Below are 27,531 nucleotides of genomic sequence, written 5' to 3'. Positions count from 1 at the left end.
CCAATTTTTTTCTATGGCACACAGATTTTAATTTTGTGATGAGTCAAGTTGCATATGTTATATTGAAGACTCAAAGCCTCTGATGATGGTAAGTAGAAAACAATCATTCCAATCTTTAAATCTCGACTAGGGAAAAACAAATGTTTTGTTTTGGTTCTATCTGGTTACATCTAAAGTTATTTCAGTTTTAGAGATGGATGACTGAGATTCCAACCTGATTTCTTTTACTGATTTTTTTGAATTTTTATATTTGTTCAAAACTCCACAACAAACTCATACTATAATAGGAGTTCTTAACTCTGTATGTGTGATAGCATGAAGCAACTGATAATTGCATGAATTCAAGCATCAACCTCTTTCCCACTTTGAGGATGTCAAAGGCAACAAATACAAAGAGACAGAGAAAGCAGGATGCCATACCAATCTAACACCTGCCCCAAATCCTAGTCTCTTCTTGCTTCTGTCTGCTGCCTATGGGAACATCAGAATGGGAGGGAGACCTTATTAGATACATTGGCAGCCAATTCCTGATTCCCAGATGAATTGTCTGGCTTTCCTGATGGGGAGCAACAGTCATTCATCTGGAAAATTCAGTGGTTTTGGTCACAAGGTGAGTAGGAGATGAAGGGCTATCTGACTGTAGATAAATCAGTGCAAATCTTTCCCTGCAAATGGAAAAACAAATCTGAACTCAAGCTTTATAGTAGGTCAATAGCAAGGTTACTTTCACATATAAAAGACTGCAGAGTATTATTTACATGTTCCTATGTCCCAGTTATGAGTGGTGTAACTAATTTTCTCTGCCAGATGCAAAACGCGTCTCTTTACTCCATAGTCCTACCACATATATTTTATTTGTTTTTGTACTGTCATTTCCTTTCAACTAATTTAGAGCAAGTACTCAATCTAAAAAAAAAAAAAAGCCCAACATAAACATTTATTAAGCACCTAGCCAACCAAGAGCACTCTGCAAATACCATATTAAGTAAAGGGAAAAAGCACTATATACATGATTGATAGCCCTGGTGGACAGATGGGAAACCAGGGAGTCAAAAAGATTTGGGTCCAGTCCAATCTCTGGCATCCACTAACCTCCTAAGGCCCTAGGCAAGTGCCCAAAATTATAATTAACAGAGAAGTGCCAATCAATAACTGTGGAGGGTGTTTCCACACTGGGAGTCCTTTAACTTGGTGAAATCACATGTTTGGAACAAAAAGAAGCATACACAGTGAAATGGATCTTGGATGAGGAGACCTGTGAGCTAACTCTGGCTCTGTCTTAATTGACTACATGACCTTGGCAAGCTATTTAACTAGGACCTGTGATAGGTTTTTATCTCTAAAATGAGGTGTTGGGATTAAACTATTTCTCAGCCAGCTTTCAGCTTAAAAATTATCTGTTGCTATACTATTTCTTTTACCACCCAGAGAGCCCAATATAGTGTTGGATTTTTTTTTTTTTTAGATGTTGAAATAAGTTTCCCCAAAGTAAATATTGAGTACTAGCAAGAAGTTGAAAAATGGAGGAAGCATGGGAAAGATGTCAGTGCATTCCTCAACTAAATAATAGGCCCAGGAAATGGTAGAAATAATAAAATCATTTTCAAACTGAAGAGGTTTGGGGAAACCATGGTAGTGTTTCAAACAGCCACTCTTGTTTTTCTTTGAGATGGAAAACAAAATGTACTTCTTCCTTCATTCATCACCAACTGACCAACCACCATAAGGAATCTTGGAACTTACCTAATCTTTTGTGATGAGGTATGGGAGAAAATGGGATCTGATTCCCTTGTCGGCAACTACAGGATATTGAGTCTTGAGTTCCTGACAGTAATAAATAGAATTTGCTTTTCTCCCTGATTTAAGCGGATGTAATTTGAAAGAGACATAGGCAATGGAAATCAGCTTCTGTTTAACCATCTTTTCTGCCCTCTTTTCCCCTGGGCTCCTGTAGCAGCACCTTTCAGATATCCTCTGTTCAGTTCCTCCAAAAGACAGACTCAAAAAAGTACCACTGAGAGAATTAAGCACCCAGGCAGCCGACAGTGGAGGAGGTTAACCCGCACTCCCATTGAAAACAAATTAAGGAGGAATGATTACTTGGGAGCTGAGCTGAAACTGAGAGCAGCCCCAGCAATATGTTCCTGATAACTGCATCCAGCTAAGTATAAGGTCTCCTTTGATTTTCATAGAGAAGAGCAGATTAAAAACAAACAAACTCCAAAGCCAAAAGTCCCAACTATCTGGAGAGCACAAGAGTGTGAGAAACCAAACCCATTCCCTTTTTCTCTCTTGCCACTATCTCTTGGGGCCTTGAAACTCAAATTGAGACCCAAATCCTATTTCACACCAGATTTCATGGAGATTGCTCCTGAAAGTAAAAATCCATCCACTGGTCTCTGAACATGCTCTTTAAAATGGCGCTAATGAGCTTGACTTGTTTTTCTGTAAAAGGAAGTTTTTTTCTGCTCCATCAGTTTCCAGAGTCTTTTCTCTGAGATGCACTTAGTTATAATCCACTGTGAGATATGTGGGGCTAAACCCTGGAATTCTTTAGTTAGGGCTCTCTAGATCAACCATTGATTTGATTTTTAAAAAACCATTCCTGCATCTGAGCAAAGGCATGTTTAGACATTTAATTGGCATGTAACAAGATAGCTATAACAAGTTAATTAGTTCTCAATTAAGTTGCATTTGCCATATTTCCTGAATGTGCTCTTAGCAATTAGAGGCACCTAATGAATGAACTTGCTATAGTTACTTGGCTCTTCATGATAAGCAGAAATTTGTAAATATTTTTCTATTGAACATAAGGCAAAAGTACATTGTTATCTGTGTTAGGCTTCTAAGCTCACAGAGATCTAGAGCCCAAAACAACTTCAGATTTTACTGGGCCATAGAAACAGAGTTTGAAAGTACTTTACAGGTCATCTAATTCAACTTTTTCATTTTAAAGATGAAGAAACTAAAGACCAGAAATAATATATAGTCCTCTCCCTGGAAGTGATTTGTCCAAGATCAATCAGGGTATAATAGATGACACAAAGTTACCTCATTTTCTTGGTCTATAAATGGAGATAATACTTAAAGAATGTTTGTTTTGCTGAGGCATTGGGGTTAAGTGACTTGTTCAGAATCACACAGCTAGGTAGTGTTAAGTGTCTCAGGCAGATTTGAACTCAGGTGCTCCTGACTTTAGGGCTGGTGCTCTATCCACTGCACCACCTAGCTGCCCCCAGAATGTTCTTGAGGTTATTTTGAGGATCAAATGAGATAATATATATAAAATGTTTTGCAGACTTTAACATGCAACATGGATGTCAGTTACAATTTCCTGTGTTTATGTCATCCTGAGACAACTAGCTTGGTTGTTCAATGGAACTGGCCAGTTCAATGAAAAATATAAATAAGCAAAGCCAGTTATCTGGTATCACTAAAATAAATAAGCAAAAGAAAGAAGGAAGGAAAAAAGAAAGGATGGATAGATGGAAGGAAAGAAGGAAGGAAGGAAGAAGAAAGGAAAGGAGGAAGGAAGAAAAAAAAGAAAAAATGAATTTTAACTGAATTGTTCACCTCCTGTCTGGCTATCTTTGGTGTGGGGTGGGCCCTGTCATTCTGTGGCTTTGGTAGGTAACTGAAGGTCCTGGCAAGCGGCTTATCTCTGACATAGTCATCAAACCCCACTGGGAACTAATTGCCATTTTAGTTCATTGCAGGGGATGCCTTATCAAGTTTCAGTGGCATGTTATTAGAGAAATTTTTCTGAAAGCATTATCGGAATTTTAAAGGAGAAGTAGGTTGTGCAGTTGGATGATAAGGTTAATTATTCATTTTATCTGGGTGGTTCCCTTAAGATAACATTGTTCCAAGGAGATCCAGATCGGAAGGCTGATTGGATTTACCAAGCCACTGCCAAAGGAGAGTAAAAATAAAACTGGAACTTTGGGGGAGAAAATGGAAACCCATAGAGAGGAAGGGAAAGGGTTAAACCTCTCTGAAGATCATTTAGTCAAAAGAGCTCTCGATCTTCCTCTCCTTTCCTTTCTGCCATGAGTTCACCTCTCCTTTAGCAACATCGATGATTAAAAAGCCACGTTGTGGAATCATCAGAAGGGGGGGTAGGAATTTCACAAACTAATTTGCATTTTAATGAATTTTTAATTGAACCAAAATCTGTTGTTTCTGTTTAAAGATGCAGGGCTGACTTTGTGGTCTGTGCAGCTGAGAGCCAAGTGGGATCTTAATGTGATAAAAACAATGATAAAGCTAAGCTTAATTAGGTTTGAAACCTTGTCTGGAAAGGCAGCAAAGAATATGGGAATAGCTATCTTTTGCTAGCTAGCAAGCAGTCTTTTAAGTAGATGGTTTTTGCTGGCTGAAGCCTTGCTCCTGGTGGGCATGAAAATAGGAACCAAATTACCCAGGTCTGGATGGTGGAAGTCACTCCAGCTTTAATCAATAGCTCCTCTCCCCCCTCCCTCCCAAAAAAAAAGAATGTGGCTAAACCGAACACCTTTTATATGAGGCAGAGTAGGAATTCCTACTCTCATGTTTCTTTGATTTTTGACCCTCTAGATCCCTAAGCAAGAAGAATATTTTTGCATTAAGTAAGCCTAAATATAACAAGGGGCAGGAAGGTGATAGAGTGGAAACCTGAGTTCAAATCCAGCCTTAGACATTTACTACCTGTATGAGCCTGTATGAATCATGTAGCTCTGCTTGCCTCAGTTTCTTCATCTGTAAAATGAGCTAGAGAAGGAAAAAGCAAACTACTCCAATATCTTTACCAAGAAAAGGGTTACAGAAAGGTGAACATGACTGAAACAAAAAGATTAAATAACAACAAATAACAGCAAAGGTAGCAAGAATAGCAAAAAGAACATAGTGTTGGTTCTGGAGACAAGAAACTTCTGTTCTGATCGCACCTGGGATACATACCAGTTGCATTACCATGTACAAGTTACTTAAATTCTCTGAGCCTCAGTTTCCCTAATTGTACAATGGAGATGATAAAGCTTATACTCCTTATCTCATAGGATTGTTATGAGAAAAGTGCTATGCAAACTGGAAGCAGTGTGCTATGCAAATGGAAATCACTATTAGTGATTTTTGAGTGGAATTGGACCTATATTTTCATTGGTATAGTTGGCCCATTGGTGTGGACCACGCAAGAAGGGAAGGATGGAATAGAAATTCTCTCCACTCAATGGTAATTTTAGGCATAGAAAGTTACCTGGATAACTGAAAGGTTAAGTTCCCTGGTCATATTGCCAGAGACAGGCAGAATTTGGATCAGGTATTCTTGAATCCACAACTGCCCCTTTATCCATTATGTCATACTATATATAGATTGACATAAAGTGCTAGAATTGGAATTAAGAAGTCCTATGTTTGAACAGCATCTCATGAACTAACTGACATTTACTACTATTTATTATTTTCAAACATCCCTACCTCCTCCATCTCAAGTAGAAAACAAACTCCTTAAGTGTTAGCCCATTTTTGTATTTGCATCAATAGCCCTGTTGGAGGTTCCAAGCAGTATGGATCATCAACTTAGTTGCTTTCCTTTGGATAACATTTTTTTTTTTTAAATCCTTTGGATAATCTTGATCTTATCAAAATAATTCTTAAACTACTGTACACAAAATGAAACACAATATTCCAGCTCATATCTGATAAGAGGAAAGTTCAAAGAAACTATCTATTTTTTGTTCCTGGAAGTGATTTGCCTGTTAATGTAGTCCAACATTATTTTATCTCTATTTTTTTGGTTGGCACATCACAATGGTGACTCATTTTGAGCTTGCAGTCCGCCAAACTCATCAGATCCCTCCCCCCACCCCCACTTCCTAAACAATATGCTGGCTCATTGTGCCTCTCCCATTTTTGTACTTGTAAATTTTTTTTTTCCTGAGGCAATTGGGGTTAAGTGACTTGCCCAGGGTCACATAGCTAGGAAGTGTTAAGTGTCTGAGATTTGAACTCTGGTCCTCCTGACTTTAGGACTGATGCTCTATCTATTGTACCACCTAGCTGGCCCAAAATAAATTTAATATTATCCCAGCTGAATTTAATCTTACTGCATTCAGCTTAGTGCTCTTAACCAGTCAAGATCTTTTATCTAATACTCAGTTTAGTGGCCAAAGGCTAATTTGATCAGCAATCTGACTAAGCTTTCATGGAAGTTACTGATAAAAATAATAAACAATACAGGGCCAAGGACAGATCACTGGAGCACTCCACTAGAGACTTCCTATCAGATTGACAAGGAATGATTAACAACTACTCTATTCCTAACCAATTCTGAACTCCTCTACTTGTATTACTACTTAATCCACATTTCTCCATCTTCTCCACACAAAAAAATTTATATGATATGCATTATCAAAAGCTTTGTTCATTGCTTGTTGGAGCTTAATAAATGTTTGCTGCTTGATTTTATAAGTGATTATTTCAGAAAAAAGAAAATTTTCCAGAGAGATGCCTAAAATAATAATTTCTTTCATAAGAATATTTCTAGATTTGACCCAACAAATTTATAAATTTATAAAGTTTATAAGCTCCCATTTTATAAAGAAAATGAAATCCAGAAAACTTCTGATATAACAAGCTTATTCAATTAGTGAAAAATTAATTCATAGCCTCAAAATCTAGTGTTCTTTTTGACCACATTATCCTGGAAGTTGAAATAAGTCCCAAAGGCTCTGCCTGAGCTTTACCTTTAAGGTATCACTTGCCCACTGAGGTCTGCTACCTGAATGGAGAAGCTCTCTTGAAATTGCAGCTCTTCTTTATCTTTCTCTGATATCTGTACATAATATCCTCCAGTGGTGTCTGTTTATGATAAAAGCATGTTGGTAAAAGGTCCTTGGGCATCCAGAATCTAGGACTTTGAGCATCCCGAATCACAGGTCTGTAGAGTCACAGAGCTAGAGCTTACAAGGAGTCTCAAAGCCTATCTAGTCCAACTCCTTTGTTTTACTGGAGAAGTTAAGTATGCTCATATGCCATGAGTCACACACAGAGGAATGCAGGTAAACGTTTTCTAATAAATGGACATAAATTTCATCTGGATTATTTATATTCTATCCATTAATTTCTTAAGTCTAGATAATCAACAAAACAATAAATCATACCTGGATCTGTTCACTCACCAATTTCCAAAGTGTAAATGCTTACATTGAAAGTTTAACAATTAACTCTCTCAAGCTATTTTAAGCTTACTTCAGCACATTTCTAGTTACAGAAGTAAAAATTAGAGATTGTATTTGAACCCATATGCACCAGACTTTAATATTAAACCACAGACTTCTCTTCATTCCCAGATCCAGAACCAAATTTTATTGTTGTTGTCCTTCGGTCTTGAGAAGCACTACTGACATCAGGGAGGTGCTGCTATGACATGCAGGTGAATTGGATTTAAGTGACAGAGGGCTGGGTAAGGTCACCTGTCTCACTTTTTCCTCCAGAGCCATCTGGGTCTAGTGGCCATATAGAGATTCAGACAACTGGAAATGGTCCTGGATAAAATGGGAGACCTTGGCTTTTTTAACCTAAGGTCCTCAACAGATCTCAGTTTGACTGAGGTTGCATCCTTTCAGTGATTGAGACTAGAAAAAACTAGCTCCATTCTTTTGTATGAGTAGCAGAACTTCTCACTGGACTAAATCAATGTAACTTACCAATTTCAATCTCTGTTTTATCGTGTAACCTTCCACTCATGTCACTTTAAGTCAGGAGTTTTTAACTTGGAATCTATGATTTTGAAAAAATGAATAATTCATCATAATTGGTTTCCTTTATAATCATATGCACTTTGCTTTATGTATTTAAAAATAAAAATATCCGTGGAGGGATCTCCAGGCTGCAGCAGACTGCCCCAGGACTCCATGACACAAACAAGGTGAAGAACCTTGCGTTAAAGAGAAACATTGGGTTTGAAGGCCTTAGAATCTAGCTGACAGAATTCTTGCCCTTTGTTTCAGTAGAATGGACCCTGAGACTCTGCTTTGGGGGAAGAGGGAAGGCTCTAAACATTTACCAAGCATCTTCTATGTACCAGGCTTTATGGTAAGCACTTTACAAATATTATTTCATCTGATCCTCACAACAACCCTGGGGGGGAAGGAGGTATGATTTGTCCTTCCCATTTTACAGTTGAGAAAACAGGCAGAGAGCAGTCACATAGTTAGTAGTTTTTGTTGTTGTTTTACTGACTGTGTAACCTTACCTTCCTCAGTTTCCTCATCTATAAAATGAAATAGAGGGATTAAATGACTTCAAAGGTACTTTCCAGCTCTAGCACATATGATTCTTTTCCAAATGGGATGAATAGTAGACAGGTTCTCAACAGAGAACAGGAAAATAACAGATTGTCTGAAGAGGAAATAGCCAGCCTAACACCAGAGGAGGTTTGTGGAATAATTGGTTTACTCTGTGACCAACATAAACAAAGGTTAGGTTAATATAAGGAAAGTGGGCCTTCCTCTTTCAACCACAAACTCACATGCCGACATTGTTAAAGTGGAACCAAATTCCTTGGGGGACGGCGTAATTGGCCCCGTGCCTGGGCTTTCATCTGCTTTTGAAATGAGTAGGTTGGGCCCGATGATCTCCAAGGTCCCTTTAAGCCTTGGAGAGGCAGATGGGGATAGCACTCAGGGGAAAGAAATAGGAAGGACTCATTCTCCTGATTTGCTCATCAAGTTTCCTGTCCAGAAAGGAATGCTTCTTCTCGTTAATAAAGCCTATAGAGATTTGTTCTTAATATGTCACTTCATTATACTGAGTCTCAGTTTCCTCATCTAGAAAATAGGGATATACTATCTTATATTCAAATATGTGATATTTGGACTATCCCTCCCAGGATTGTTTCAAAGACTAAATGAGATAATGGATATAAAATGCTTTATGGCCATAAAATGCTAAATAAATTTGAATTTGTACAATGTAACATGTTGCATGTTAGAAGGGTCATGTTCATCAGCCTACACATGCCCAATATTGATTCTCAAAGGAAATCCAATCAGGGGCTTAAAAAGATTTAAAAAAAAAAAACAAACTTGAAACAAAAACACTACATTTCTTACAGTGTTGGCTTTCTAAGCAGATGGAAAACTGTGTTAGAGGGAAAAATCAGATAGTACGGTTCCTGATTTGCAGTAGGATGACTTTTGTGGGGAGAGAGAGTGAATGAGAATCTTTCTTGATCTTCTTTTGAGTTAATTCTGCTTTCTAACTTCTAAGTGGAGAGGGGAAAAATTTCTCCTTTCCCTCCTGTGCTTGTTCCTTTTTTCCTATTCCTTTCCTTTTCTAGTTTAAGACTAAAATAGTGCCTGGGGGTAAAGAAGGTGGGAATTTATCTATGGTAGATTGGAAAGGGATTAAAAACCTTTAGAATTCAAAATCTAAGAATTGGAATTCTTCTAGAATATAGAATTTAGAGCTGGAGATCATGTAGAGACTTTACTGATCATCTAGTCTAACCCCTTTATTTGACAGATGAGGAAACTGAGATAGAGAGAGGTTTGCTCAAGATCAAACAGTAAGTTAAAGGTAGACTCAGGACTAGAAGCCAGTCTATTCTCAGTTCTTTGTCTATGACACAACACAGTATGTCCATAACACATCCTGACTGGTGATAATGTTGAACTGCTATTTGTTCTTTGTTTTTGAAGGGGACTAACGACATCAAAATTTTGGGGTAAAATAGTGACTTATGGGTAATAATTATTGCATGTGAACTAGATTTAAGTGAGGCAGAGGTGTCAACCTCATTATATTCCAGTCATTGAAGTTGAAGTACAGGCAAAAGTCAAGGTGACTGGCAATGACTTGGGATGCAGTGGATGACCTTGGACTTTGATGTCCAACCAAGCACTGAGCACTCCCCAGTGTCAGCTTCAGCTGCTTTTGTGGCAGTTGGAACAAATTGTTCTCATTTACCCATTCCTCCAGAGGAAGTCTGCAGCTGCTTGGGGTAGACATCCGCCTAACTCAATGATCAGTTTAAATTCTGTTGGTTAATCCTCATCTGGTTTAGCCCATGTTGGATTTACTATGCTGGGGCTGCTCCTAATATAGCTTCCTGGATCTCTAGGTGAGAATTCAGTGCCCAGTGGACGATGAAGGAGGAAGAATAGCCCTGAAAAGGACTGGGCAAGCCCTCACACCAGAGGTGCTAGTCCTTCCTGAGCAACCCATACATCTGTATATATTTGCTTTGTTGACGTTATGCAATAAATAGCCTAGTGCATTCTTTGGAGGGGATGAAAATTTCCTTGTGGTTACCAGATTGTTATGAAAAATCTCAATACTTTTTTTCTTTATGGGATGGGGACTTTTCATTCCCCTCAGTCACAGTAGAAGTCTCACAGGAGGCTCAGATACTACATGCTTGCAAATGCTAATGAAATAGATTTTATAATTGTTTTTGAGATACAAGAAGAATAAATCTATGTTGTCTTTAGACTATGCCATTTTTTTTTTTTATGAGAGGACTTGGCAATTAATGTAATATAGTAATAAGAATTGGATGCATACCAATGATAGCCTTTGTTAAAAAACAAAAAAAATAAAACAAAAAAACAACTTTTTACAAAATCAAAATCAAGTCGAGTCTAGAGGCAGTATGGTATGGTGGAAATAACATTAAACTTAGGTAACTGGGATTCAAGTTCTGATTCTAACGTGTTGGCTGTATTATTTTGGGAAATGTAGTAACTTTTCTGAACTTAGATGGTAAACTCTGATAAGAAAATTGCTTGGTAATCAAGGTTCTGTGTTGTGTTGTGTGTGTATGTATGTGTGTGTGTGTGTGTGTGTGTGTGTGTGTGTGTATACACTCTATATATATTGTATAAAATAACTTATGAAATATATTTGGAAGAGGACCTGTAGGACCCATCCTATGGAGTCTGCACAAAACTGACCTGACATTCTTTGGCTGATTGCATGTGCTGGCTCAGCAGGAAAGGACTCTAGTGCTTTTAGATAAAGAAACTATTTTTTGTGGGTCTCTTACTCCCATCACGTTGGTGATGGTGAGTCAGGGGCTGTATCAGTTAAAAAGAAAAGATGACTTCTTTATTCTCATCCTTTAGAACACTGGAAACCACAAAATGCTATATAAATCTGAGCTCATAGGAGTCTGCTGTAATAGAGAGCTAGCCCAAAGTCATAAAGATCTGAGTTCAGGTTATGTCTCTGAAATAGATTGCTTTGGAAAAGCCTGGAGAGAAAGAACTCCTTGAGACATTTTTCTGAAACATAAGGATAAGAATCAGTAGGAAGCTGCCTTTTCTTTTTAAATTGATGCAGTCTCTCCCCTGCTGCCATTATGGGACTAAGGGACCAAGAAGGGGATTGCTTCATTTTCCCAAAGCACTAAAGTCCTTCATTATTAAGCTAGATCATGTGGTTGGCCAAAAGCAGGAGAGGGAATTGATGGTCCCTATAGGCCTATCCTTGCACATGCTCCATGGGATATGGCCTCTACTACATACATCATGTTGTGCTATTATTAGCACAAATATTTATACAGTACATTCCTTACACTGATTTAGGAGGCAAAGGGGTTCCAGATTAGCAGGGGGTTATTATACACAATGAAAAAGACATACTTTACAAAATCTGTTATTTCACGGAATAGGTTTTCCTCCACAATGTAGATGGTAAATCGTGCCTTAGTAGAAGGTCTTCATGAGTTTTTCTGGCTTAAAAAACTCATCACTTGATAGTCTCTGATGATATGCTTCTTTTCACAGGTTAAGATTGGTTCCTGGATTAGAGACACTGATTCTTTACCTGGGCCCATGTTTGCAGAGCTTGTGCTCCAGAGTTATAACCTTCTGGATACTAGGGTCATCTGTAGTCTGTAGTGAGACATCCGAAAAGAAATTTGATGGAGAAGGAAACTATCACACTAAGTCAAATTACATTAAATGTACAAGAAAACATAAAATATATATCTGCTAATCTGGAGTCAAGAAAGGAGTATTGCTAGTGCCAAATGAAGAAAAAGGAGATTAGAGGGCAGGAGATCAGAATAGAGAGAGGCTACAGGTGTTAGTGGCAGCTAAGTGTTTAGAATATAGGGCCTGGAGTCAGAAAGAGTCTTTTTCTTACTAGCTGTGTGATCCTGGCAAGTCACTTAACCCAGTTTGCCTCATCTGTAAAATGAGCTGGTGAAAGAAATGGTGAACCACTCCACTATCTTTGCTAAGAAGACTCCAAATGGGCTCACAAAAAGTCAGATATGACTGAAGTGACTTAATGACAATTAGTGTTGGAGCAGAGTGGACTCCAGATCTTAGGGAAGATAATAATAATGCATATATTCTTTTAAATCCCAGGAAATAGGCATCTGGAAACTGGAGCTAGATATTGAGGCCTAGTGAAAATTATAGTTAGCATGGGTGATATGTGTGAGGGACTTAGTGTAGGGATGGGTTGGATTGCTTGAATGTCTGTGGAGTGAAGAATTCTACTTAGAGGGGGATATAGGTGTTTTATGAATAACTGATATCAGATTTCTTCCTGTTGTAATATCTGAGAGCAAGTTAGAGAGCTGGGGGAAGATTAAATGGAGGTGAGAAGGGAGTCAAGGAATTGCCACTAAAGGAAGGAAGCAGGCCAGAAATCAGAGGCTTGGGTCACTAAAGACAAACTTCATCTACTATAATTTTCCTGGGATTTGTACTGTTTACTTACAGCCACATTTGGTTGAGTGAAAGTTGTGTGCAGAGGGCATTGTTTTTGTGGTGTGAGACCTTGCATGTGAGCTGATTACAGAAACTTTGAGGTTTGAGCTCTACGACCCACATCAACACTGTTTTACATGATTTATGAAGTTTTTTTTTTGAGAATTCCTTTGGCCTACTGCTTGGAGTTTTCATTAATCAAAACATCAACCAATTCTCTCTCAGGTAGGTTTACAAATGAGGGCCATAATAGGTAGGTATAAGATTCTGAGCTGGACACCAGGAAAGTAGGATCACAGAATCATAGATACATAATAGAAAAAGGTCTCGGAGGCCCCCTGCTCTGAACTTTTCATTTTAGAGATGAAAAATTGTGGCCCAAATTCCTATGGATAGGAAGCACATAGGTGGTAAGCAGAAGAGCTGGTATTTGTACCCAGGTTCATTGCCTCCAAAATAAAAGCATTTCTTGCTACCAGAGTTCTTGTCAAATGATTACAATATCAGAAATGGATGTGGTTTTTATCAGTGGAAATAGCATTAAAGAAGATGCATGGACATCTCCTTTGCTTCTGTGCCCAAAGGAAAATGGGATCTTTCCATATGATTTGCAACTGAAATTCCCATCAAATTGTATTGTGGCACTTTTTTCCAGGGATTCTTAAGTCTTTTGAATGTCATAGACCACTTTGGCAGTTTGGTGAAGCCTATGGAATAATGTTTTTAAATGTATCCGGGGAACTGCATAGTTACAAAAAAAATGTATTTTGAAATACAATTACCAATTTTAGGTTAAGAACACCTCCTCTGATAGAATGTAAGCTTCTTGAATGCAGGGACTGTTTTGATTTTCTTTTTGCATACTTAGCACTTGGCACAGTGCTTTGCACACAGTAAATACTTAAATACTTTTTATTCCATTCTTTCAAAAATCACTATTATTTCTATTATATGTTCTGTTTTTACCCCATACTTCAATGATCTACCAATTCACATATGTTATTTGTTAGCCAGAAGGTGATCCATGTATATCCTGGAAAAAAAGGCTTGAATTGAGCATTAGGAGATGACTATTTTTCCACTAGCTGTGGAACACTTGGGAATATTTCTTAAATTTTCTGAGTCGGTTTCCCAATTTTTGCCACCCTAGCCCCTAGCTAAAACAAAAATAGAATAAATGGCGACAATTCCTCCCCCCAAACCACAAATAATTCCCAAGTCCAGGAACTGCAATTCCTACCCTGGCTGCTCCAAAGGATTTTTGTCAGGATCAGTGTTGATGATGCATATGAAAGTACTTAGGAAACCATAAAGTACTATATAAATATAAGAGTTTATTATTTCTAAAGGCAAGATGTTAGAGAGATTGCATGAGTGCACAGACAGCTTTTCCAGGTCTAATTTCTTTCCACCTGGGCAAATCCACTCCCATTGCTTTGACAGCAATTGTAAACATGCACAGTTCAAGGAAGTTAATTTCAATTCCCTCCTTATTGATCCAGCCTCCATGTTCACATATCTACATTCACTTATCATGTTACTCTTGCAAGCAGTGTGATGATCTCTCTGCTAGCTTTGACAAAGAACTCCATGTTTCAGGCCTTGAATTTCTAAAGCCCTTTTCAGTGACTCAAACAATAATAGCTGATCTTTACAGAGTACTTTCTCCACATTATCTCCTTCCAAAATTGAGTTAAGTCTTAAGGGTATTATTTCCTCATTTCCCAAATGGGTAAATTGAGACTCAGAGCATTTAAACAATTTGCTCATAGTCACAGAACTGATAAGTTCCACAGGCAAAATTCAAACTCAATTCCCTTTGAATCCAACTATTGTGCTTCTTCCAGTACATCATAGTACCAATGCCTTTAAGGACAACTAGCATTTCTGATGTGAGGAATTGCTGAGCCCTTCACAGCTGCTCATCCACTTTTGGTTTCTACTAGGTACTTGATTCTTCCTAGTGGCTCCAAGAAGCCTAACCATAAACCCTCTCAGCAGCCAGGCTAAATCAGGTCACTGATAACCTACAGGCCTCAAAAGTTAGGGGAAATGTCTACTCCAAGCATAGGAAGACTTCCCTTGCAGGAATGGACAGAAGAGAACAATTTGTTCCAACTGCCACGAAGGCAGCTGAAGCCGGCATTGGGGAGTGCTTAGAACTTGATCAGACATTGCGGGTAAAGTCATCCACTTCATTCTGGCCATCTCCAGTCATTCAGACCTTCATCTTGCACTGGACTTCCATGACTCAAGAAGAGATAGTGAGGTTGAAAACTGCCCAATTCTGTCTCACTTAAATCCAGTTCACTCACAAGTCAAGATATTGCCCTGTGATGTCATTGGTCCCCTTTGAAAAAAACAAACAACAAGTTACCAACACTTTGATTATGAATCTTGGGGGAGCTGTTACTTTTACTTGATGATAAATACCCTTTCCTCCGTGCTTAAGATATATTGGAACTTTTGATCATTCTCCTTGGGTTCTGTCCAAAGTTCTGTTCAATTCCAAAAGAGGGCTCTGTGTTGGTACATTTTATGAGAAAAAAAAATTAACACCTGATGATGATTATTGTACCTAGACTCTTAGCTGAACTCTTTCCCACAGATACAGTCATAGGTTGTCAGTTCTAGAAAGGACCTTAGAGATCAGTTAGTTGAATCCCCTTATATTACAGATGAAGAACAGATAAAGAATACAGAGAGAATGTCAGACACGATGAGGACATACAGTGAAGGACACTCTTTAAATATTGCTTCTTTCCCTTCCTTTCTACTACCTGCCAAATTCTATTCTTTGCAAAGAATATCACTTTCAAATTTGGTGGATAGGAAAGGGACACAATTTTTAAATCTTTCTCAGGGCATAGACATATCTTGTTCCAGTCCTAGGCAGAGTGACTTCTTCATGTTCATATAACAAGATAATAGATACTGTAACAAAAAAATTAGATTTCCTATTTCTAAGGACAGTGTTCTTTCCTCTAGACTATTGCATAAGTACTTTCAACTAGGTGGTACAGGGGGCAGCTAGGCAGCACATTGGAGAGAGTACCAGACTTGGAATCAGGAAAACTTTTCCTAGTTCAAATCTAGCCTCACTTACTAGCTGTGTGATCCAGACAAGTCACTTAATTCTTTTTGCTTCAGTTTCTTCATCTATAAAATGAGCTGAATAAAGAAATGTCAAACCACTCCAATATCTTTATTAAGAAAATTTCATATGGGACCATGAAAAGTTGGACATGATTGAAATAACTGAACTACAATCGCAACCACAATCACAACAACACTATCATGGTTCAAGAATATATTGCTACTAAATAACTGGACATGTATACATATATTGTATTTAACTGATACTTTAACATGTATTGGTCAACCTGCCATCTGGAGGAGGGGGTGGGGGAAAGGAGGGGAAAAGTTGGAACAAAAGGTTTTGCAATTGTCAATGCTGAAAAATTACCCATGCATATATCTTGTAAATAAAAAAACCATAATAATAATAATAAAAGAATATATTGCTACTTGCCTGCATTTTGTTAGTATAAGACTTGAATAAATTATGGGGTTTTTTCATCCCTTCATTTTATTTCAAATTATTATTTGACACACTTACTGGAGGTCTTAGACACTATTAGATTTGACCATGCATGGTCAATATGGACCAGTGAACAAAGAAGTCACCATCTTCTCAAAAATTCCTCCATATCAGCAATATCACAAAAAATTGTCCCAAGAACCAGGAACAGAATTATTTATTTCCATTTAGAGCTGTAAAAGATATCATCTCCAGTATCTGGCCACCATGAGGCCATTATGGTCATAACAAATGACTTTTTTTTTCTCCCACATCCTTTTTCTGTCCTTTTAAAAAATCAACTGGTACCGCCTAGATATTTGTTTCTTTTATATTTTTGCTTCCTAATAAAAGAAAATCTCTCCATCACTACCTGCAGTTCTAGAAACCCACTATATGCCATTTTAAGCCAGATCCTAGATGTTCCAGTTTCAGCTTTCCCTGAGGCTTTCCTCCATTTTTGGGACTTATACCATGTAGAGCTTCTGAACATCCTAGTGTGAAATAAATGTTATCATTAATTCAACAAATACTCACAGATAGGTTTGATCCAAGAGAGATTACCACAACATTATTTAGGGCCTGTGTTAGAATACTTATAGTAATTTTTCAGAGAGAAAGAAAAATCAGTTCGCAGCTGGTAGATCTAAGTGTTTTTCTTCTCCATAAAAATGTTTAAGACATTAAAGTGACTATGATAGAATGACTTTATGGCCTGCAGTGAAGAATGAGTAAGTGAAAGATAAAGGCAGCCTGGTGGCACAGTTCATAGAGTGCCAAGTCTGAGGTCAGAAAGATTCTTCTTCCTGAATTTAAATCTGCCCTCAGGCACTTAACTAGCTGTGTGATCTTAGACAAATCATTTAATTCTGTTTGCCTCAGTTTCCTTATTTGGAAAATGAGTTGGAAAAGGAAATGGCAAACTATTCCAATAGCTTTGCCAAGAAAACCCTGGATGGGGTCAGGAAGATTTGGACTAGACTGAGAAATGGCTGTACACATACAGGTAAAATATAAGTATGTGCCACCAAATAGGTGTCTGGCTGCCCTTCCCATCACTCACTGCTGTGGGCAGACCAAGTTCATGGATACAGCTTTGGTTTATGCTTTACAAGAGGTCATACAATCACAGTATCACAGCATAGCTTCCGAACTGGAAAGGACCAGTCATCTTGTCCAAGTTCCTCATTTCATGGATAAGGAAAATGAGGTCTGAGATTAAATACCTTAATATCAATAGATATGAAGTGGCAAAGCTGGTACATGAACCCATGTTTCCTAACTCCAAATCTAGTTTTTCTAGTAGTCCATGCTGATGAAACAGAAAATAAAAATAAAACTGATATATTGGTTTAAAATTGTGCTTAGGTTTTATATTAAACACTTTGATATAAACAAGATAAATTTTTAAGATGCATATATACAGAAAGATATAGGTACATATATCTCTATATATCTGAAACATGTATCTCTTTTTATAGCTAGAAATAGACACTATCTACCTGTCTTTATCTCAAACACTTATCTAAAGCTTATTGTTTCTGTGTGCAAAGCTTTATGGTAGGAGCTTGGAATATAGAGATAAAAATGACCTAATCTCTTCTCTGTCAAGGGACTTATTTTCCATCAGGTATAAATGTTACCTTTTTGTCTTTGTGGTTGTTCAGTTGTTTTTTCATTTTTGTCCAACTCTTTGTGACCCCATTCAGGGTTTTCTTGGCAAAGATACTGGAGCTGTTTTGCCATTTCCTTCTCTACCCCGCTTTATAGATGAGAACACTGAGGCACACAGGGTCACACAGCTAGTAACTGAGACTGGATTTGAGCTTAGGTCTGACTGACTCCAAGTATGGCTATCTCCTAACCACCAACCCGCTCTCTTTAAAATAAGCTCCACTAGGGCATAGTGGAAGGAAAGGAGAGAACCAGACAAAGTGGTCTTGGAAAACATGAAGGAGAGCACCTTTTTATCTAAGTAGATCATCTGAACTGAAGGAAGATAATGTATTTGAAAATAATAGATCAGAAAGAAGAACACATGGTTGGCCAATCATAGATCTAAGTAAATCTCGAAAAAACATGTTTAGGTTTTACACTCTCCTGTGATCCTTCTCCTGAAGTGATACCAGTCAAAAGTTCAACCACAAAGAGGAGGCTTGGATCCTTCATGAAGACTTGATCGACTTCATTATTTTGCCAAGATCGACTTTTTGAGCCTTCAATTGTGTGCTAGATGTGTTTAAACTGGTTAGTTAGCTTCTTTTCTGCCTTGTTCACTTCCCAGGTTCATCTTCCCCTTAATTCTTCAAGGCATGAATGAATGAATAAATGAATGAATGAAAAAGTTTTGTTAAGTGATTGCTAAATGCAAAATACCAAGAATATAACTAGAAAAGCAGATAGTCCCTCTTCCCCTGGATTATTACATTCTGAAGTTAGAGACAACACACATATATACATCTAAAGATAGGACAGTACATATTAGGTACTAGCCAACTGGAAAACCACTCACGGGCCTTAGAGTGCAATGGCAAAGCAGATGGTGATGTTTCACTCATTAATAAAAATCTATCCATTTCTGATGTTGAACCATGTGGCAGTGCCAAGGGAATACCAATAGCTTTGACATGGACAACTTTCTTTTCCTGGTTTTTAGGCAGGGGTACAATACATATTCATTGGTACCAATTGGTCACTAATTGGGAGGGGATGTTTGGAGTACTGGTTTAACTTGCCTAGTATATGTTACCTCCTGTCTCTCAGCCTTCCTTGTTGCTTCTTCTAGGCTCATTTACCTGTCCTGTTGATTGCAGTTGTTCAGCAGAAATGACATTGGCAAGCTGGTACATGTCCAGAAGAATAGTTAACCAGGTTAATTAAAAGACTGTCTTTTGTACCAACTATATATATAATAGCTCAATATCTTCTACTTGAAAACGAATCACTTAATAAAAGAAAAATACACTTTCTCTCTTTTTAATCCTAAAAGAAATGCAATTTTTTTTCTGCTTCTTCTGATGTGATGATAAGAAGGGGTGGCATCTATATATTTCAGGTTCTACGAAGTCCCAGATCTTTCTCTCACTCTTTCTCTATGGCCTATTTCCCTTTCCTGGATATGATGTAATAAGGAGCCTGCACTTCAGTTTCTTGGCTGTCTCCTTTAGAAAAAAAAGGTAATCAGGACAGAAAGCTTTTTAAGCCACCTCACGCCTTCCAAGCTTTTGGAAATTATGCCCCTTTCTATCAGCTCTTCTCTTGCACCTGAAAGAGCCATCCAACAAACTTTGCTGTTGATTTGAGCAAGTAAAGTGGTATCAGAATAGCTCTTAGAGCTGACAGAGGCCTGAGCTCAGGAGAATTGGCACATTAAGAAATTAATGGAAAGAGAGAGAAATCGTTTGGATCTTAGAATTTCAAGAGGAGCTCAAAGACCCCCAAAAGCTTCAAGTATGAAGAGAGCTAATGTACTGAACCCAGGAGCTCAGCTGCTCTCTGTTGTCTGTGCTCCCCTTCGCAGTAGGAACCTGGCACGGCTTCCCAGTGCCAAACAATGAGATGCGTGCAGGGAGACGGGTGGCGCTGCCAATGAGCAGGCACACAGCAGCACATGCCAAGCAGGAGCTGGTGTTCCAGGATTTGGAGGAGCAGATGACTCCCTGGCAGACTGAAGAATTTAACCCATCATGCTGCCTCCAGTGAATAAAAGGCACTTTTGGAGAAGGTGCTAAATCAGTCTTCTCGTATGTGGCTGATTGGGGAGGCTTTTTTACTCCTAGTATAGAGACTCTCCAAACTTTGAGTTTGGCCAAAAAAAAAAAAAAAAAATAGAGAGGAAATATGATCTGATATCTTGACTCTGAAATCAGAAGGGAGAAGAGGAAGAATACTTTTTTTTTCTATATTCAAAAGCCAACCCTATTTACTTTGTCTACAGCTTCTGTCCTTATCACGGATCATAGAAGTAGCTCTGTAATTGGGCTCCTTGACTTGAGTTTTTTTTTTTTTTTTCCTCTAATCCATCCTTCATGTATTGTTTAAACTGATATTTTAAATCTGACTCTATGACTTCCCTCCTTAAGAAACTTCAGTGGCTCCATTTTTTTCTTTGAGGATGGGGGTCTAGCTTGGGTTTATGGATAGTTTCCAGGATAAGAGAAAAATGACATTTTTATTTTTTACCAATATTTAAATAAAATGTAGCATTCTTTTGCTTCTTTTTCTATCATTAACACTGAGCACAGTGCCTGGAAAATGGTGGGTGCTTAACAAATGTTTATTGATTGAATTATAAATTTAAAATCATTATCCTGAGAATAATTATATTTATATAAAAATCATTATTCTGAGGCTTTACCAGATTACCACAGGAGTCTATGACACAGAAATAGTTCAGAACTCCTGTTCTAGGTGCTTATTTAAGCACTCATTAAATATATATCATCGGTCACTGAAGAGATGGTGTGAGGATGTGTGGATTCATCTATACTTTATGACTCCATTGTTCTGGAAAAGCAATTACACTCTAGAGACAATGCTTAAACCAATAGGATTAAAAAAAAGCCTCATTTTTGCCTTTAAAACTTCTTAGTCAGGTTCTGATGTAGGCTCATGCAATCTGCTTGTTCTAGCAAAACTATTCTACTATTATGTTACTCAGAACTGTAACTGTTACTTTTGGGCCTACTCTTCCTCTTACCTTCTCTCTTAGAATCTATACATTCTTTCAAGGTTCAGCTCACCAACTACCTCTTCTGGGAAGCCATTCATTCCTTTAAAGTTAGTGCTTTCTCCTATTTCAAATAATCTTCAAATTTTTATTTTTATATATTACCCATATTAAAATTGTGTCCTTGAGGAAGAGGACTGTTTTTTTTTTACTTTTTATTTTTGTCCACATCTTTGGCATTTAGTACACTATCGTATATGTATAGTAGGCACTTAATAAATAACTGAATTGGGTTGGACTTGCATTGTATGAAGGGAATAGCTCAATTTAATTAAATATGGCTGCTTTATAGTTATTCAGTTATTCTGATCATCTTATGGTATGACTTTAGTGGGCTATAATGGAAAGACAATACATTTTGAGCAACAGGACTTAGGTTCAAAAGCCAACTTTTCTATTTAATTGCTGATTTTACTTTGAACTAAATGATATCTTAGGTTCCTGCTAGATCAAACACCTAGGATCCACCAATTCCCTGCATAATAGATGAGAAAGATAGCTGACAATATGGAAGTCATCTCTATATGCTAGATGGAGTCATGACAGGTTCCAGAGAGTTTAGATGGTGGTTTAATTTACAATTCAAATTCTGCTCATATCACACATTTAGACAGAAAGGTCTCTAATTTATATGGAAATCTTTTTCTCTTATACTTACAATCTGTATTATGATAGTTTGTTCATTTCTATTACAGTGATTAATAGTAAATATTCCTTCACCTTAATGATCTTATATAGTCTTTTCTGATATATGATCCATGATCCTCCCTCCCTAAATTATCCTAGTTTCATTTTGCATTTAGTCAGTATATGTTTATATAAGTACACATTGTCTTCCTTGGTTGATTGTAAGCTTCTTGAAAGAAGGGACTGTTTCATTTTTGTCTGTATTTGCCCATCATCTGGCAAAGTTCCTAGCACTTAGCAGTTATTTTATAAATGCTTGTTGGTTGATTGAGTAATTCTCCTTTTATTGGATTGTAGACAGTTTGAGGTGAGGAATATTTTGATTCATTTTTGAATCCTTAAGGTTGAGCACAAGCCTTGAATATAGAAGATTTTTATTAAGAGTTTCTTTCATTGGAGAGTTATCAATAGCCTCAGAAACTGAGAAAGAATTGGGCTAGCTATGAAGGTCATGATTTATAATCAATTTTTTAAAAAAATGACCATTTTATAGGAGTGCAGCCTGGTAGTAAAGGGCTTTTGCATTCAGGTTATATAAGTAATTATGCAAGTAATTATAGGATTGTTATGTAGAAGGATTAGACTTGTTCTGTTTGGCTCTTGAAGATAAAACTAGTAATCAGAGAGATAAATATTTTGACTTAATAGAGTATTTTTAAAAAAAAGTTTTTACATAATTTACATTATGTTTACTCTATTAAACTCATAGTAGATGTCTAAATTCAGGAAGACTCATCTTCCTGATTTCAAATCCAGCCTCAGACATTTATATTAGCTGTATGACACTGGACAAGTCACTTAACCCTGTTTCCCTTAGTTTTTTCATCTGCAAATGAACTGCAGAAGGAAATAGCAAACCACTACATTTACTAAATGGGGTCAGGAAGAATTGAAAATGACTGAACAACAAAAAGTAAATCCTTAAGAGATAATAGATTCCCTTTCCTTGAAAATCCTTATATAGGAGCTGAATACCTTTTTTTTTTGGGTTGTTTATTTGAATATTATAGGAAAACTTATTTGGGTAGGAATTGGATTAGATTTTAATTGTCTCTTCTAGATGTGAGATTCTGTGAAAGAGTTAATGTCAGATGAAAGGCAGGTATTGTAATATTTTGGATGTAAGGGGGAAATGTTTTGGATCTGAGGAAGGAACAAAAAAGAATTTTACTAGGATAGAATTATTTTGCTTCAATGCCCTCATGACAAATGTCAGTCAACTATCTAATACTGATTTCTAAATGAGTAATTTATTATGAGGGTCTGACCTGGTGCTCTGTGAGGGCAATACTTGAGAGGAAGAATTACTTGGCATTTAAGTGGCTTGTGTAAAACCCTTTAAAGATTTATATGCATAGTAGGCTGAGTTAGGGATGAGAAGAAGGCACTTTGCCAGCTTCCCAAGACATTTGAAATTCATGTACTGTATACTGAGAGCTGAGTCTGAATGTTTTGGTAGAGACTTCCAGTAGTAGCAAACTGTGGCTCCACCCTTCAAAGACATTCTTAGAAAAGGGCTTTATGGACAGCTAGTTTTCTTAGAAAATAACCTTTTCAGATTCCATTTGCTTGCCAGAAACCCTTTAGAAAAGTCACTTCACCTCTTTGTATATGGATTTATCCATCTGTTGAGTGGTAGTACTAGGCACTTGCCAGCTGCATGGGTGGCATTGGGATTAATACAAATCTGTCCTAGAAGTCTTTGGACAAATTTCCCTAGCAAATTCTTCTTAGTAAGAGGAAGGCAGGAGGAAGAGGGAAGAACCTAGAAATATACTGGGTACATTTTTCCTTAAAACACATTCTTTCCCTCCCTTCCTTCCGTCTTTCCTCTTTTTTCTTTCCTCTCTCTCTCTCTCTCTCTCTCTCTCTCTCTCTCTCTCTCTCTCTCTCTCTCTCTCTCCCTCTCTTTTCTTCCCCCCATTTCCCTTCCTCCCTCTACTCTGTGTCTCTGTGTCTACCTCTTGTCTTTCTATTTGTCTCTGTCTGTCTCTATCTCTGTCTCTGTCTCTGTCCCTCTATCTCTGTCTGTCTGTCTCTCTGTATCTCCAAACTGTGGCTTTTCATTACCATGAGAAACTATAATGTAGAATTATCCCTTGTTGGGATAGATTTACATTTTCTTAGTAAATTATGGTCTTACTTATTCCCATGATGAAAAACTATCTACCTCCAGAGAGAGAGAACTGGTGAATTCTGAGTGAAGAGTCTCTTTACTTTCTTCATTTTTCTTGCATTTGTGTGTGTGTGATATTTTGCATGACCTCACATGTATAATTGATATCATATTGCTTGCTTTCTCAATGGGTGGGAGAAAGGAGGAGAGAATCTGAAGGTCAATATTTTAAAAGATGAATATTAAAAATTTTAAAAATATATATTTAATGAAATAAATAAAAATATAATTAAAAATCAGATTATAATTTTGGAGAGCTATTTGGAGCTCTAATAAGTTAAGAGGTCCATAGTCACACAGTCTATATGCATCAGAATACATACTTGAATCCAGCTCTTTGTAACTTAAAGCTGACTATCGATGAATAAATGAATGAATGAATGAACAATCACTTATCCTTTGTCCACTAATACTATGCTCCCTCTTTTGAAATGCATGGAATTAAAAAAAAAAGATGTGTGTGTATATATTTGAAATATATGCTTACAAGATTAAAGGATTTTGAGGCACAATATATGGAAGATATTCTGCTGTCCTTCTTTCCCCCAATTCTCTTATTTCTCAGAAGCACATTGTCCAAAGACCCTTTGTGGACACTGTAGACTCTGCCTTTATTAATCTGACAGTGACGAGGGGAGACCCGAAACCCTTTCTCTCTCTTTCTCTCTCTCTGGCTTTAGGAATGACCCATGAGGTAGAGCACTTGAGAAGCTCCTTGAAAGAGAAATTCTCCTTGAACCCTGCCTTTGTGAGACCCCACCCTAGGGAAACAGGACAAACAACTTCAGTTGAATCTGGAGCTGGAGAATTCCAACCCTATTGAATTAAAAGACTAGCCCAGAGACTCATTCAATTCTATTCAAATTCCAACTCAAGCTAACCAGCCCCCATCAAGAGCAAACCCCAGTTTGTAGCCATAAAATGAGCCAACTTGGAGCTCAGTCCTTGCAGAGGACCTAACATGCCATGCCATGCATAGCAGCAATCTCTGCCTGCTGAAATGATATTTTCTTTCAGTGTTACCCTCTCTTTATCTCCCTCACCTATTTCCTTAACAAGACTTTATACCTCTCTGTTGGAATTTCTCTCTACTAGAAACTTTACTTCTCTGCTGGGACCTTGCCACTAAGGAATTCAGTTTTTCTATTCATGCATAGCAAAGGCTGACTTCCCAATGCCAATAATAAACTTCTTTTTATCAGTCTAGCTTTTTGGGTTCATAAATTCCTTTACGAAGGTCCTCTGCCCCACTGGGGATGCAAACACATACACAAAAAATAGTCCATGCCTTCAAAGAGCTTACATATTGGTATACTGAGGGGGAAAGGAAGAGAAAGCATTAATTCTGATGAATCAATATAAAATGTGTATAAAAGGAAATTTCAGGATGGAAAGGAGAATACTAATAATTAAAGGGAGTCAGAAAGTGTATTTTGTAGAAAATGGTGTTGAAGGTGGGTCTTAAAGGATGCTACAGATTTTCCAAAATAAAGACGAGTCAGAACATTCCAGGCCTGGGGTTCAAAGGCATAGAGGTAGGAAGTAAGAATATTGTATATAGAATAGCACATATAGCACATATACCACATAAAATAATATGGATTAAGCAACCATTGTGTGTCTGTGGAGCACTGGACTTGGCTCTGGATGCTACAAGAAGCAGACAAGTAATTCACAGCTTCTTAGAAAAGCCTTCAGTTTCTGAAGAGCTAATATCAGAGGTAGACTACTGCTGAGATATGGGAGAGTATATTCTGATTCAGTCCTACCTGTCTCAGCCCAATGGGCTTGACCACTATTCTACAGATGGATAAACTGAAGTAGAAAGGAAAGCAGCATTTATTAAGCACTTTTTATGTGTCTAGCACTGTGATAACTTCTATACAAATATTCCCTCATTTGATCCTCACAACAATAAATAAGATAGAGTTGAGATTAGCACAACTTGGGCCCCAGGAAAAGGTAGAAGAGAAATGCAATGGGATAGGCTGAAGTACTTGGGAGTATAGGCCAATATCAACACTAAAAAATAAACCAGGAAACAAATCCTCCTCTCCTGGAGAGAAAACATGACCTGGAGGACAGACATGTTTACAACTGGTTGTGATTTTCCATGAGGCACTAGGGCCCTTTTGAACAGTGAAGTAGACAAACAGACAATTATGTGAAAATCAAAGCTTAAATCGAAATATGTTGGTAGTCAAATGGGGTCATGCTGCATGGGGGAAGGGGGTTCCTAGGGGAAGCCAGCAAGAGGACTAGGCCTCCACTCAGAAAGCCCTTACTATATATTACAGAGAAGCTCCATTTGCAAAACATTTATTCAAGGTTTAATTGCAAATAAATCCTTGAATTTAGCCACTCTATTGAAAGACTGAACAATAGCAGTGGCCTCCCTAATCACCATCCCATTCACAAACTAATCAGCAGAACTTAAGCAGGCAGAGGGGTAGGAGTAAAGGGACATATGGTGCCAGAGGTGTCTCCCGATCTCTTTTTCTCTTGCTCAATCATGCTCTCTCTTTTACTCTTTCTAATTAGTGCACCGTTCAAATGATAATCAGTACCCTGATCTGGGGCTTTAGAGGAACACTTGGATGTCACTTCATTTGCACTCATGTTACAGTAGGCAGGCAGATGGCCCGCCCATTTCTACCCCCTTGCCCCCCACATCCCCAACAATCTTCAGCAACTGAAACAATTGCTCTACTTAAAAACAGATATATATCTATACTACCTTGTTAGATGAGAGAGTAGAATTAGCAATCTATATATTTTTTTAAAGTTTCCACATTGGGAAAATAGTAATAGATGACATTATTATGTTGTGCCACAGTTTTCTTTTAGTGCTCTGCCTCAGTTTCCCTAATTCTCCTGCCTGAGTTTCCCTAAATTGTTCTGCCTCAGTTCCCTGAATTGTTCTGCCTCAGTCCTAATGGCAACCTCCCTCCCCTCCTGACCATTAGGACTGATATAACTTAGGGCTAGCTACTCTAAGGTTATAAATTGTAAATGTTTAAACTCAAGATAAGGGGGAGTTCAGACATCCTAGCTCCTAAGTCCTCCTAAGTTTTCTAGAATTTATGGTCTGTTTCTCTGCTTTCAATGTTCTTACTTTATCCCCTTGCCTTTATCTACCCTGATCTTAGAGCCACATAATATATGTCATTGGAATCTCACATCTAAATACTTTGAGACATCAGCCCTTGGACCAAAATGGATCCTTTGGGCCCCAAAAATTTCTCCCTCTAAGAAATCCACATAAAATATTATAAACTCTCCAATCTCTGCCTTGCCTCAGTTTCTCCAAGATTACAACTAAGTGCTTCAAGATTTGCAAAATTCTGTCCATCTTTCTCTTATTTGGTTTTCACGATAGCCCTTTGAGGAAGATGCCATTCTCTTCCTCATTTTTCAAATAAAAAATTGAGATCCAGAGAGCTTGTGATTTGCCCAGGGTTGCTGTTATTATTTTGTCCTTCCTTCTAGAAGAGCATGACATCAGGGAGATAATGCTGTAACATGCAAGTGAATGGGATTGAAGTGATAGAGAGCTGTGCAAGATCATCTGCCTCACTTTCTCCTCCAGAGCCATCTGGGTCCTGTGGCCAGATACAGATCAGGACAACTGGAGCAGCTAGCTGGCTAGCATGTG

The 27,531-nt window shown here is 37.8% G+C and overlaps 1 long non-coding RNA gene across 1 annotated transcript; it reads left to right on the top strand.

The window, feature by feature from the left end:
• LOC141555468 (uncharacterized) lies at positions 1-27,531 on the top strand. The gene is made up of 4 exons (XR_012486200.1): positions 1-88; positions 7,329-7,441; positions 7,989-8,073; positions 27,366-27,531. It is a non-coding gene; the product is annotated as an uncharacterized LOC141555468 (long non-coding RNA).

The sequence above is a fragment of the Sminthopsis crassicaudata genome, chromosome 1 (assembly GCF_048593235.1).
Source record: "Sminthopsis crassicaudata isolate SCR6 chromosome 1, ASM4859323v1, whole genome shotgun sequence".
Classification (NCBI taxonomy): Eukaryota; Metazoa; Chordata; class Mammalia; order Dasyuromorphia; family Dasyuridae; genus Sminthopsis; species Sminthopsis crassicaudata.
Note: the sequence above shows the minus strand (reverse complement) of the source record. Positions and strands in the feature narration are given on the sequence as shown.